Genomic DNA, 13,618 nt, shown 5'->3' with positions numbered 1-13,618 from the left:
CTAGCAATAAGCTAGTTGGGGATGTGATGAGAGCACAAAAGTGTATTCTACACGTTGCTTAAATTAATATTATTGCTAACAAATAATGATAAAAGGGCTGCATTAATTTTATATTTTATTTGGCACAGATTATCGTAAATCAGATTTTAAATGTGCATTTGGTTGACTTCAAGTCTGATTACACTGGAACAAAATTGAACCTCATCAAGCACACTTGCACCCGAGGAATTGTATCCTAAATGTCAATCGTCAGCATGTTGGTGATTGAATTTTGTAAATGAATTGACAAATTAATAAAGTATTTTTTGGCATTATTCATCATTTTACATCTTCAAATGAACTCTTATATGATGAAGTCCTTAGAACTTATTAATGATAAAGGAGGATTTATCTTCGAGTCCTTAAACCAGTTTGCGACCAAATGATAAGTTGTTACAAGGACGACAGCATTATCGAGATTAGGTCGTTGTGTAACATATACGTTGGTTGTCCTCTTAACCAAGGAGTGTGGAGACATTGGTATGCCATACAGGTGAAGTGTAGGAGTACATTTCACTTAACGTGACCAATTTCGGAACACTCTACTGTCGAGAGATGTTCCGAGTGGATATGGGTATAAGTATCCTTCAGACCTGAAATCACTACAGTGATTAGCAAGCAACTCACTGTACTTTGGTACCGGACTACCTGAATTTCTAATTCAGTGACGGAAGGTCACTGGGTGCAGTCAAGTACTTGCATAGTCAGTTGTGAGTCAAGATGGAATTGACCCCTCATGAAAACAGGAGATAATTTCTTGTGATTAATTTAGCAAAAACTTGGCCAAGGTAATCCCAGTGAGGAGTCACGGGATATCTAAAGTTAATCACATAATGAATGTACTAATTATAGGGTTGACAGTGAGCTCTAAGTCATCCTGACATTAGGAGTCAAAGTAATGAATTATACAGTAACCATAGTCCAGGATTCTAGAATATTTGCTACGCATATATTCGGCCTATCCGGACGTCGGGTACCATTGCTAGATGGTTACATCGACTAGTGTAGGAAGTCGTTCCTATACTACCAGCTTAAGTTCGAACCTATGAGGTCACACGCATAGAAGTTTCCTGATTGATCAAGAAGGCTGATGAATGATTAAGAATCATTCGGGGGTAATTTGGTTAATTTGATTGACAAATTATCTTATAAAATAATTAAAGTAATTATTGGAGGATTAATTAGTAATTAAATTACTAATAAACTCAATTTGATTGAGTAATTGTACTAAGGATGAGCCAAATTGAATTGGATTCAACTTTGAGCTAAATCAGGATTTTGACCTAATTGGATTAGGTCAGAACCAAAAGAACTTAAGCTGATCAAATTAATTTTAAATTAATTTGTGCTTAATTAGGGATTGACCTAATTGGATTAGGTCCAACACAAAGTAATTAATTCAATTTGATTGAGTTTGGATGAGCCAAAATTGAATTGGATTCAATTTGAGCTCAATCGGGGCCTGACCTGATTAGATTGGGTTCAACCAAATTGTTTTGTTTTAATCCGGGTTTGACCAAATTTGATTAGGTGCAACCCAAGAGGATTAGGCTCAGATGATGTGGCAATTAGTGGTGACATGGAATTGGATTTCATGAATTTTAAATAACCCAAAATTAATGCATGGCGCATGAACCCATTGCTTGACACTTGGCGACATTGCTTGGTGTTTGAATTTAAATTCAAACATTAAGCAATGTGTTAAATGATTTTAATCACTCAAACCATCAGCCAAGGTGGCGTATGAGTTTTTTAATGGATTAAATTCGAATTTCAAGAGGTGAGTTCGAAAATATGAAGTCTTTTGCCTTGCCGCATGGAATTCTGCATCACTCCCTCTTGCGCATGAATTTGAATTTAAATTCAACTTAACCCTTTTAGTTAGGATCTGATTTGGGTTGTTCTTATCCTGATCATGCGCCAACTAAATGAGATTTAGAGGACTTGAATTTCGAATTTGAATGCCTTGATGATTGGCATTAAAAGGGATCAAAACATGGTGGCCGGATATAACAAGGAATGCTGCCTTCTTCTTCCACATGCCACATCTCCTCTTCCTTCTTCCTTCTAGCTAGGTTTTTCAGGGTGAATATCTAGAAGATTCAAGATCAGATCTGAGTCCTCTACTTTTCTTACAAACCTCATCTCCATCTGCTTCAAGACAATTGATCAAGAGTTGATTGAATCCCGGCGAGCAGATTTTAGCTTTCAAGTGTTCTACAGCTGCAAGCACTGTTGAGGAAGAAGATCCTTCAGGGCTTCACAAATAGAAGTTGAGAGACTAATGGCGCCATCGGACTGAGCTGGGAGGTAGTTAAGATACGGTTATGAACATAACAAGTTATAATTCTATTGAAAATAAATAGAAACTCGAAACCAAGATTACTGCTCTTCTCTCCCCACCCCACCATATTAGGAATAACAAAATGGACTTTGGAAGCTCAACCTATAATGCGATGCAACCCCCCAACTTATCCGAGAGATCATTTCTTCCTCTCTTCTAGCATATGTATTTTTTCTTAACATAACTACCAAATTAGTCGGGACTTGATTAGAATTCTTGTTGGCAACTAGGATAGGGTTAACAATCATACAATTTTAAAACAATGACACGTCAGATATCAACACGAAGGATTGATAAGATTGACAAGGAGGTAGGGTACATGGACATTTTGGAGATAGGTTTGATCTAGCTCCAAGTTCCTTAATTGTTTATAGAACTTTTAGAATCAGACTAGTAGATGAATAGAGAGTTGAAGAAGAATGCTATTTGTTGGCATGATCCAAGAATTATATGTATGCATGTTTCTAGAACAAAAAGAACATCTTTTGAATATATAAATTGCAATGAGAGTGCATGGATAAAACAAAGCAAAATGTTCCAAAGACCCCTCTATATAACTCACTAGTGATCAGAAACAAAAGTTCTATTTTGAAATTTTTGATGGGTAGATAGCAATGAGGTTGAGAGGCTCTGTTTGGTATCATTTTTTTCTTTTTCTAAACAAAAATGCAGAATCTGATACAAAAAAAGTGCATTGGTTACTTTATTTTTATTTTTTTAAAAAAAACTTTCATTATTTCTTGAAAAAATGGAAGTGAAAGATTTTTACCTTCATTTTTTTTAAAAAAATAGAAGCCATTCGTGTGCGTGGCTGCGAAGTCAAAGATCAGATCCACAACTTTCATCCATCATAAAAGGTATTAATCTAGCATTAATCATTTATTATGGTGTCAAGGTCTAGGTCTGATTTTCCGAGGTTTTACCCTCTTTTGGGGCTCCTCACGGAGATATCTCCAGAATCCATTCGATGGATATTCGGAGATTAATTGAAATAGAGTTCTTAAGTTTCAGATATGATAGTTAATCATGCATAAAAGTTTTAACATAATTGTTTAAACGATTCTGGCATAATCCTATGTGTTCTTAATGTGCTAATTTCCAGATTTGATCTTGTAAGCATGCATGAATTAAATTGTTTGATTCATTTTTCTGCTGCATTTTTGAAACTTAAAATGAACTATGTGTGGCTTGATCCCCCTTGTGAAGGGGTACGTAGGCAACCCGATCAGGTTCAGCCATGGTTTTCAAAAAAAAAAAAAAAAATTCAGCATGCTAAACACCGAAAAACCAAGGATTAACTTTCAAATAGTTCTTGTGTTTGTAATTCAGCATAATTTTAAAGCTTCCAGTAATTCATGGTGCAAGTGTTTGCAACATGTAAACTCTACTGTGATTCAATATTCGGATCATGATGGTTGACCTCATCAACTTTTGCTGCCACCACTTATCTCCCTAAGGTGAACAACACATATTATCTAATTTGAAAGTTTATAGTCAAAGTATATCTGATGGAACAAAATTTTGTGGAATATCTTGAAAGAATCAGAGACGATGCCGAGAGATACTTTTGGTAAACAAGTTGCGAGAAAAAAGTAGAACTTGAAATTTAAGAAAACAATGTGGATTATTCAAGCTATAGTTGATAGAGAGAACCATCTCCATATTCACAATATAAAAGAGCTGAAGAAAGTATGAGATATTCTTACAACTATTTATTCAAGATCCAGCAAGGTGAGACATCTCAAACAAAAGTTACCTAGAAAGTGGATTTTAGTTTGAAATTTTTCTGAAAATCTAAAAAAAAGGAGTTCAAAGATAAAGATCTAAAGTAAGAGGAGCTTAATCAATTAGACACTGGATCAAGTTTGGAAGATTTTGAGAATGGCAAGGTCGCTTAGCTCAAGGATTAATCAAGTCTAAAAAAAAAACTGAAGCAAAACAAGCTCGAGCAGATAGATACTATATCAAGTTTAGAAGAGATTGTGATTGAAGAATAGTTGATTTTGAAATTGCTTAGGAAGATTCAAGGGATGTTACAGTTGATCTAGTTATAGAGCCCTATATTGAGGAATTAAAAGAGTCTTATGCTGAAGCTTTTCAAGATATTGATGTTTCTTTGGGAGAATTGTCATCCATGCGGTTGAAGAGCTTTTGATGTAGCTTTGGAGATCAAGCATCAAAAGAAAATGCTTGGCATAGATGATTCATATTATGCCTTAGTATTCGACAAGGCTTTTGCTACGCTAGTTAATTTTAAAACTACTCTAGTGTTCGAATAGTTAGAAGACTCTAGTATATAAGGATTTGATTTCACATGTAAGAGCCCATTGCATGCAAATACAGAGAGCTACTCAACTGGATGCATGTGAATAGAGCTAAAGTTGTTTGCTGTTGATTTCATGTGTATAGGTAATGGCCGATACTTTGAAGAGGTGTGATTGCAACTGGTAACTGAATATTCAATGGTGTAAGCTATATGCTCGATAGAATCTTGACACTAAAGAGCTGGAGGACATCATCCATTTTGTCACATGTATTAGAGGGGACGAGCTGGTGAAGGTTTATTCTTCGAGCCAATAAAGGAGTTGCATTGTTTAATTGTTGACAAGTCATTGCATTTTGTTGTTGCTTTGGTAATATTAGTAATGGCTATTGTAGCTTTTCACAACATTGCTATATTCAATATTATCAGTATGGACTTTGCAATAAGGCGGAGTTTTCATATTCATTGCCAAGCCCTAGTCTTATTAGGATTTGTGTTTAGTTGGTCATTAGTTCTAATGACTTTAGGATTCAAGTCTATGTTAAGTTAGATTGAACCACAAGCTCAATATATTAGAGTTTGTTTTTTAGTGAGAGATGGTGATGTTTTTGTTTATCAGTGGAAGAGAGTATGTGGTTTTATTGAGAGGGGGAGAGAGTTATGTGAAGAACAGTAGGAAAGAATTTTTTGAGACATCATAGAGTGGAGAGAGAAGTTTTGGAGATGCATGAGGCTTCTTTGTGAGAGCAAAAGTGGACTTATTATTTCAACCTTTACTTTTTTGAATAAATTTATTTTTTTCTCTCAAATTCTTTCTTCCACTACCGTTGCTTGAATTAATTAGTGTTTATTCTAGATCCTAGACTGGCACATTTAATCTACATCGAGTAGCATAACGCTACACTATTTTCACAACCAAGTTCAAATTTCAAAATTTGAATTTCATAAAATCATGCTAGTCCTCTATCTTAAATTAAGGTTCAGCATAGCAACTACTCTATCACTATCATCCCTCCCCTCTCCTAGTACTTCATATTTACCAATGACTTCACTCCATTACAATACTTACTTCCCTTTGTGCGGTTTATTTGGTGTGATTGCTTGTTGACCATCACCCTCCTCCCCTTCCACTTCGTCCCCATAAATTCTTGTGCAAGAAATTTTAATTTATTGTTGTTGGTGTCTTTTAGAAAATAATCGTCCTCAATGCCCTCACTACCTCAACCTACCTCTCATCCCATGTCTTTGCAAACCAGGCTTGTTGTGGTTCAAATTTAGCCCGAGGGTGACCACGCCGGAGGAGTCAGGGGAGCTGCTGGTTGAGTTGGTAAAAGGACTCTACCTGCTGGACGCCGACAAACCTGCACAAAGCCTCACCGGTGATTTCGGTGAGGTTCCTCCGATGCTTAAGTTAGCGTGAAATTTTTGTTGGTCAAAATGTCCTCAGGCGTTACCTGATGGGGCTATTTATAGTCCCCGCATAGGTGCTCAGGTGGCAGAGATATGACCCGTCCTCATCATGGAAGGAGATGGCACTAGCCAGGTAGTGCGCAGCCACAGCCTACTTGAGGCATACGGTTTGAGCTGTCCCTACGTGCAGTATGGCATTGGCGTGTGCCGCAGGATATGGCCCTTATCAGCAGGCATGGCTAGGGCAGCAAGGCGTAGTCCTTTATTGACGTGTCTTAGCGTGGCCATCAAGCGAAGCATAGTGCGGTGAGGTTGCTGCAGGGTATGGCCGCGATGTGTACTGGGCGAGATGAGCTAGGCCTTTGATGGGGATCAAGGTCAGCTCGGCCTTCAACGGAGGCTGAGGTCGGCCTTGTACTTGGCAGGGCGCTGAGGTCCGGACGACATGGGGCCACAACAAATATTCGATGAGGTCAGTTTGGCGGGTTCTGAGATCGGCCTAGCTTCCTTGACTTTGAGGTCTGCTCAGCAAGGCGCCCCGAGCTCGAGCCAGGGCACATCGTCGTATGGGGCACCCCGAACTTGGCTGGGGCGCATCGTCGTATGGGGCGCCCCGGGCTCGGGCGCGTCGTCATTTATCCCTGCAGTCGACGCAGCAGGATGCCCTGAGCTTGAACCCGGGACGTCATTATAAGCACCAGAAGAGGTTGCTGCAAGTCGTAGCAGTGGAGAGATCCAGACAAGGTTGGAGAGATCCGAATGAGGTCGGCTGAATCATTGGCGAAATTCGATATCGGACTGGCTTTTAGAGGGATCGTGGTTCGACCTGGTCAGTGCTAAGGTCTGCTTAGTCGGAATGGGGTAGTCCCCTGTCCTAGGCAGGACAATCCTTTCTGCCCCCTATGAAGGCTCATCATCTTTTTGGATTTCACCTTTGCACAGACGCTAGCAAAGTAAGGCAATAGGTAGGCCATATTCTAAGGAAAGGAAGGAAGAGAAGAGATATTAGGAGAAGAGAGAATGGATGGGAAGCAAGGGGAGAGAGGTGCAAGAGGGAACCTAAAAGGAAGGAAAGGAAAAAGGCAGAGGAGGGAAGAGAAAAGAGGATGGATAGGGATGATGGAGGATGGAACAAAAGGGAGGAGAGTGGGTGAGAGAGGGGGGAATGGGGGAAGAAGAAAGGAGAAGAGATAAAGGAAAGAAAGAGATAGGTTTAGGAGAAGGAAAGAGAAGGGGGGTAGATGGGGGTTCCCTATCCACACCAAATCAGGGAGTCTAGAAGAAAATAGGAGCTTCTCTTTGGAATTGGCCAGAGAAAAGAGCATAGAGGAGTTACTAGCTAAGATAGTTTTGACTTCTCTAAGAGGGCCATGACACAATCCGAAGAAAGTTTGGAGTTGCTATAAGTTTCTATGTAGCAGCCCATCTCAGCCCTTAGAATTGTGGGCTGGCCTGAAGAGGCCATGCCCAATTAGAATTGAGGCCAGGCCCAATTAGCATTGAATATGCCTTTTGCATGCGATGGATGGAGGAGAAGACTCTCCATCAGAGTCTTCTTCCTCCTCCGATCTCGTCGGACTCTAAGAGTCCTAGGGCGAGTTGAGTTTATCCAAAACCCTGAGAATCATCTATTTGAGGCCTTCTTCTCCTCCTTTGAGTTCCACCACCAGAATCGCCAAAGATCGCTACCAATTCCAAGCCTTCTTCTTGGGTCTTCTTCCTCGATGCGTCGTCAGAAGGAGCTGTCAAAACCTTGCCGGACCGAGGTGAGTGTTGTCTACTCCTTATCTTTCTTTTCCCAATTTTCTAGCCTTTGCAGCCTTGAAATTGAGCCAACGAGTCGCTGGGATCCATCCGAAATAGGGGTGCCGTGTTTCGGCATCCTGTCTTCCAGGTTTCGCCATTGCAAGCCTCCAGAATAGGACGAGTTGCACTTCCCTTGGGGACCCCTGTAATTGTGTGACTGTGGTTAGGGAGATAGCCACGGTAAAGGATAGATTTGAAGAGTTTGAAGGTGGGTGGTGTAGATTGATCTTCTTTTCTTTTTCCTTATGCCAACCATCCACCATCGCCGGCGAGGCAGCGGCCGACGAGCCACCTGTGGCTATCATCATTAGGGCTGGCCACCATGGCTACTGCTCCCTTTGATTAGAAGAGAAAAGGGAGAGACAGGCTCTCCCCTATTCCAAAATTATACTTTTCATTAGAATTTCATCATAATAAAATAAAAAACCTAAATTCCAATAGCCTCATAAGGCTGACCAAGCGGGGGTGCTCGACATGCCAGTCAGTCCAATCAAAGTGAAATTCATCAAATCATGCTCGAATTAGGGTACAGATGGATCAACAAAGATCGAAGCGATCAAATCTACCAGTATTTGACATGGGCAGGGCGGGGCTGATACGCCGCTCGACGATCCTAAATTAGGACCCTTCACCAGACTTAATTCAAAATCATTGTGAAGAGTCCCTACTGGATCCAACTATCCTAGAGAAAGAAGAGAGAGGAAGTTCAGTAGAGGGAGAAAGTTTTTTTAGAGAGAAAGTCCAGTAAGAGAGAGAATCTCAGTCTGAGTTCAATCAGGGGTCTAGATTTAGTTGTCAATGGCATGGTCAACCTAGATCAATTAACATGTCTGGCCTTGAATCAAGAGATAGAAATTTTGTGAAGAGAGAAATTAGAGAGACTCTTCTTCTTTTCCAAAAAAGGGAGAGTCTGTCTCTCCTGTTTGGTCAGATCTAGGGGCTGTGGTGGCATGCTCCAACAATGGTAGAAGACATCAAGGCTCAGCCAATAGGCGATTGGCGGCCAACGGCGACTGGCAGCCGGTAGCATCAAAAAAAGTCAAAAACAGCAGTTCCCACCTGTCAAGTCATTAAACAGCAAATCCAATGGTCGGATACCATAGGCTGTTGTAGAGGAACGGAGGAAGGCTTTAGAGACAAGAACTGGCAGCAATGCCTACCGAAAAATAGAAGAAGAAGGTCGGTTTTAACAAAAATAGGAAAATCAGAATACCTATTCTTCTCGGCCAAATTCCAGCGATCACCGGTTGAAAACAAACCTCCAAAGGTCACAAGAGAGGGCTAAAAGGGCTATCTAAGGATTTCTGAAATTTTACCTCGCTTTCTAGTGGCAAATGGCAACAGCAACAGTATTGACACAGTCAATGGCCACGAAAGAAATCAAAGAGGAATCCGGTGATGGCTAGATTCTCTAGTGAAGTGGAAGAGGGATGAGAGGGGAGGAGCTCTAAGTAGAGCTCGGCCATGAACGAAATCCGACCCGGTGTCAAATTCCGTTCGACCATCTCAGGAAGGAAGAAGACTCCCATTAGGAGTCCTCTTCTCTCCAAGCACATGAGCGCCACGCGCCAATTTTTTTTTTGTTAGGCCAAAGTGATTGGGCCAGTCAAGTGGGCCAGACTCAGTATGCTAGGTTTTACATCTGCCCCCTAAAAAGAAATTCATCCACGAAATTTTTCTTTCTTGCACTTTCAAAAAGTTAGAGATACTTAGTTCTAATCTCATCCTCAAGTTTTCAATAATTCTAATTATCAATACAACTTTATCAGTAGTTCTTATAATAAGAATAAGGTCCAATATCTCAAGATTTGATTCCTTTTGTAGATGATCTAAATTAGGCTTTTCTCTTATCAACATCTCAATTCTGAATCAGAACATCAAGTTTTTTTGTCAAAATATCAATTGCTCTTGATTAACTGATCTATCACAAGATTAGATTACAAACAACTCTAATCCACCCCTTGCAGAATATTCATCAAAATTGTTTGATAACCCTATTTTTTTCAATCAGATGGAAGGTTGATATTAATTGACGAAGTGCAATCTTCAGATTTAAGAGGAAACAAGTATACACTAAGATATTCCAGATCTAAGATCAAAAATTGATGATCCATTAATTCTAGTCTCAAGATGCTAATAAATTTCTTAGCACAACGTAAAATTGGGGAACCTAAGATAGTGCAGCGGCATCCAAAAAAAATCAAAACACTGTCCTTTCATTTATCAAGGAATATCCTACTATACCAGAAAACAAATCAATTCTTTTGTTATTAAAGCTTGCCGAATTAATAAGATAATACTTCTGACCAACTTAGCAAAAAAATAATTTAGTCCACTATATTTTCGTTGTGCACTCTGATTTAAACCACCAAATCCTTTGGATTCACTAATAATTTTTGATCAAAATACTACTTTGTATTATGAACTAAAAAGATCCAAAATTTTAATTTTTAGGTAAAGCCCAAAAAGGAACCTTTGATTCTCGTTTCCTAACTTACCTCGAGCACATCCATCTAGATTAACCTTTGAGCCAATTGATACATTCAAACCATCATATAGGTTTGTTACTATAATTCAAAATAAATTGAATCTTAATCCTCTTATCAACTCAACTAGACAATTCCAAGTCAAACTCTTACAAATAAAGATAACCAGAAGAATTTTCTCAATGCTCCACTAAGTTAGAAGACCTTAAATCAGTAGATATGAGTAAAATTGACTCAATCATCTTTTCTAGAGTTTTCTTCATCGAGATCTTTAGCATCTATCAAAAATATTCTATGATAATTATGGAAACCTCAAAAATTCAAATTCTTTATATAAAATTAGATTTCATCAGCAATCTCAATAACATTGGGTAAAAGATCCCTAGACTAACCTATAAATTCAAATTTTGAATTGAAGTTTATTACACACCACATACGATAGACATAAGTAAGATCTATTATTTGGATCCAAAGATAGTGATATAAATTATTAATAATCCACCAAGATGAATACTTAATGATCTCAACATAAATCAATTCTTCAATAAGAAAATAATCTTTTTGCGATATCACCCAGTATATTTTCTTCAACATGCTAGTTTCATTCATAATCCACATACAGATTCAAACTTTGAAGAATATTCCAAGGGTACCATAAAAAAATATTTTATAGTCCCAAATCTTAAATAACCTCGTATAAATGTATCTTAATTTGTCTTTAAAAATTATCTTCAAAATTAAGTAATATCACAATATAGCTCCATATCAATTTTTGAGTTTCCGAGTTCACTTAAATAACAAATAATCACAATGCTTGATAATATTCCACGGTCAATCTTCTTGCACTTAATTTAGATCCAAATCTAACTAATTATAACTTGATTCATATATTGCCCAACTTTTCATCATGTATCAAACCTCATAAATAAATTTTATCATGATTCCCTAGTAACCTTTTTCATACATAATCACAAGGCTTAATAAAATATCTTTAAAGTAGCTTACGATGCAATTGATATAGTTGTACGTCCCAATATCCCTAGTGTCTATCCAATTACGCTCATTCTATGTCAGATTTTTTTGTTTTAGATTTTATCCACTTATGCTCTGGTACCATTTTAATTGTCATGCCCCCGACTGAGATCGCGAGTCGGAGGTTGCATCAATTGTTGCATACTCATAAAAAACTCTCCCCACAAGCATACAAAGCATCTCAACATAATATCATAAATATGCAGTGAAACAATTTAACTAATAATATGCAAACTTTATTTCATTAACTAATTCAACTTATGATGTCTCACAATTTTAACATTAGTCTAGAATAAAATATTAATTTAAATAAATTTTAATCTAAGATAACTTTTGCCATATTTTTTCTAGGCGCTCTTCCATATTAAAAATTCTGGTAGGTTAGTTCTCTGAATCTGTAAGAAAAAATAACAAATCGTATAATAAGCTAACAGCCCAGTAAACAATGATTACTTAGCTAAATAAATTAGACAATATATGTAGTACTATTATATGAATCAAATCCATCTTAAAATATTAAATTCTGTTCATCATGAATTTATATTCTTTCAAATAGTCAATTCATCTTATCGATCATGAGCTATGACCACATATTTTATGTGGTAGCGTCGTAACACCGACATAACTTCTTGTGGTGAGTTGCGCATCATCTTGCAACAAAGTCCTTCAGAACCACTGGCTTGCTGATGGTATGTTACAATCATCTTGGATACGACCTTCAAGACAAAATTATGTGCCAACGTATTAGCTCCCATTGGCGAGGTCCTCAACATAGCTAAGTCAAAATTCATAAAATTCTAGATTTTATATTTCAATTTTAAAATCATGAGGTGTCAAAATCAATTGATCAAATCTATAATAAGATTACATTTCGTCGTAACCTTCCAAAATAATATATTGCATAACAATATACTATATATCAAATTCGTGCATCATGAATAATACTACTCAAATTCATGAATATAATAATTTAATGATTGCTAATAAACTTAGAAAAAGTAATACATTATTTACCTTGTGAACGCAATCCAACTAGCAGATCTATTAATCTCGAAAATCCTTCTCATAGCCTAATATTCCAAAATTATACCTTTCATTGGAATTTCATCATAAGAAAATAAAAATTCTAAATTCCAACACCCATATAGGGCTAACCAAAAGGGAGTGCCCGACATCCCGGTCGGTCTGATCGAAGTGAAATTCATCAAATCATGCTCAAATTAGGGTACAAATAGTTTAACAAAGATTGGAGCGATCAAATCTAGCAGTGTTTGGCAGGAGCCAACGTCTGCTAATACACTGCCCAACGACCCTAAATCAGGACCTTCCCCAAGGTCAATTTAAAATCACTATGAACAAGTTCTACTGGATCCAACTACCCTAGAGAGAGAAAAGAGAGAAAATCTTAAGTGAGAGAAAGTCCAGTGATAAGAATCTCAGTCTGAGTTCAATCAGGAGTCTGGGTTTGGTTGTCAATGGCACGATCAACCTAGATCAATTAACAAGTCTCGACATGAATCAAGAGAGAAAAACTTTGTTGAGAGAAAAATCATGGAGAAGAGAGAGAAAAATAAGAGAGAGAAAGTAAGAAAAGAGTAAGAGAGAGGAGAGATGAGAGAAGAGGGAGAGAGAAAAGAGACTTTTCTTCCTCCCCAAAATAGGGGAGAGTCCATCTCTCCTCTTCGATCAAATCAAGGGGCAATCGTGGTAGCTAGCCCCGACAACGGCAGGAGGCAGCAAGGCTCGGCTAACAGGCGGTCGGCGGCCGATGGCGATCGGCAGCCAGCAGCATCAAAAAACCGTCAAAAACAGGGGTTCCAACCCCTCAAGTCACAAAACAGTAAATCCGACAGTCGGATCTCCGGCCATGACCATAGGTCATTGCGGAAGAGCAGAGGAAGGCCTGAAGACAAGAACTGGTAGCGGAACTTGCCAGAAAATAGAAGCAGAAGACCGATTTTCACAAAAATAGAGGAAACAGAGCACCCATTCTTCTCGGCCAAATTTTGGCGATGACCGGCCGAAAACAAGCCTCTAAAGGTCATGGAAGAGAGAGAGAAGGGTTATCGAAGGATTTCCGAGTTCTTACCTAGCTTTCCGATGGCAAATGGCAGCGGTAACAGCATTGACTACATGGTCGACGGTCGTGGAAGAAATCAAAGGGGAATCCGACGATGACTGGGTTCTTTAGTGAAGTGGAAGAGGGATGAGGGGGGAGGAGCTCTAAATTGAGCTTGG

This window comes from Phoenix dactylifera, unplaced genomic scaffold (genome assembly GCF_009389715.1).
Source record: "Phoenix dactylifera cultivar Barhee BC4 unplaced genomic scaffold, palm_55x_up_171113_PBpolish2nd_filt_p 000589F, whole genome shotgun sequence".
NCBI lineage: Eukaryota > Viridiplantae > Streptophyta > Magnoliopsida > Arecales > Arecaceae > Phoenix > Phoenix dactylifera.
This window is presented reverse-complemented; position numbering follows the sequence as displayed.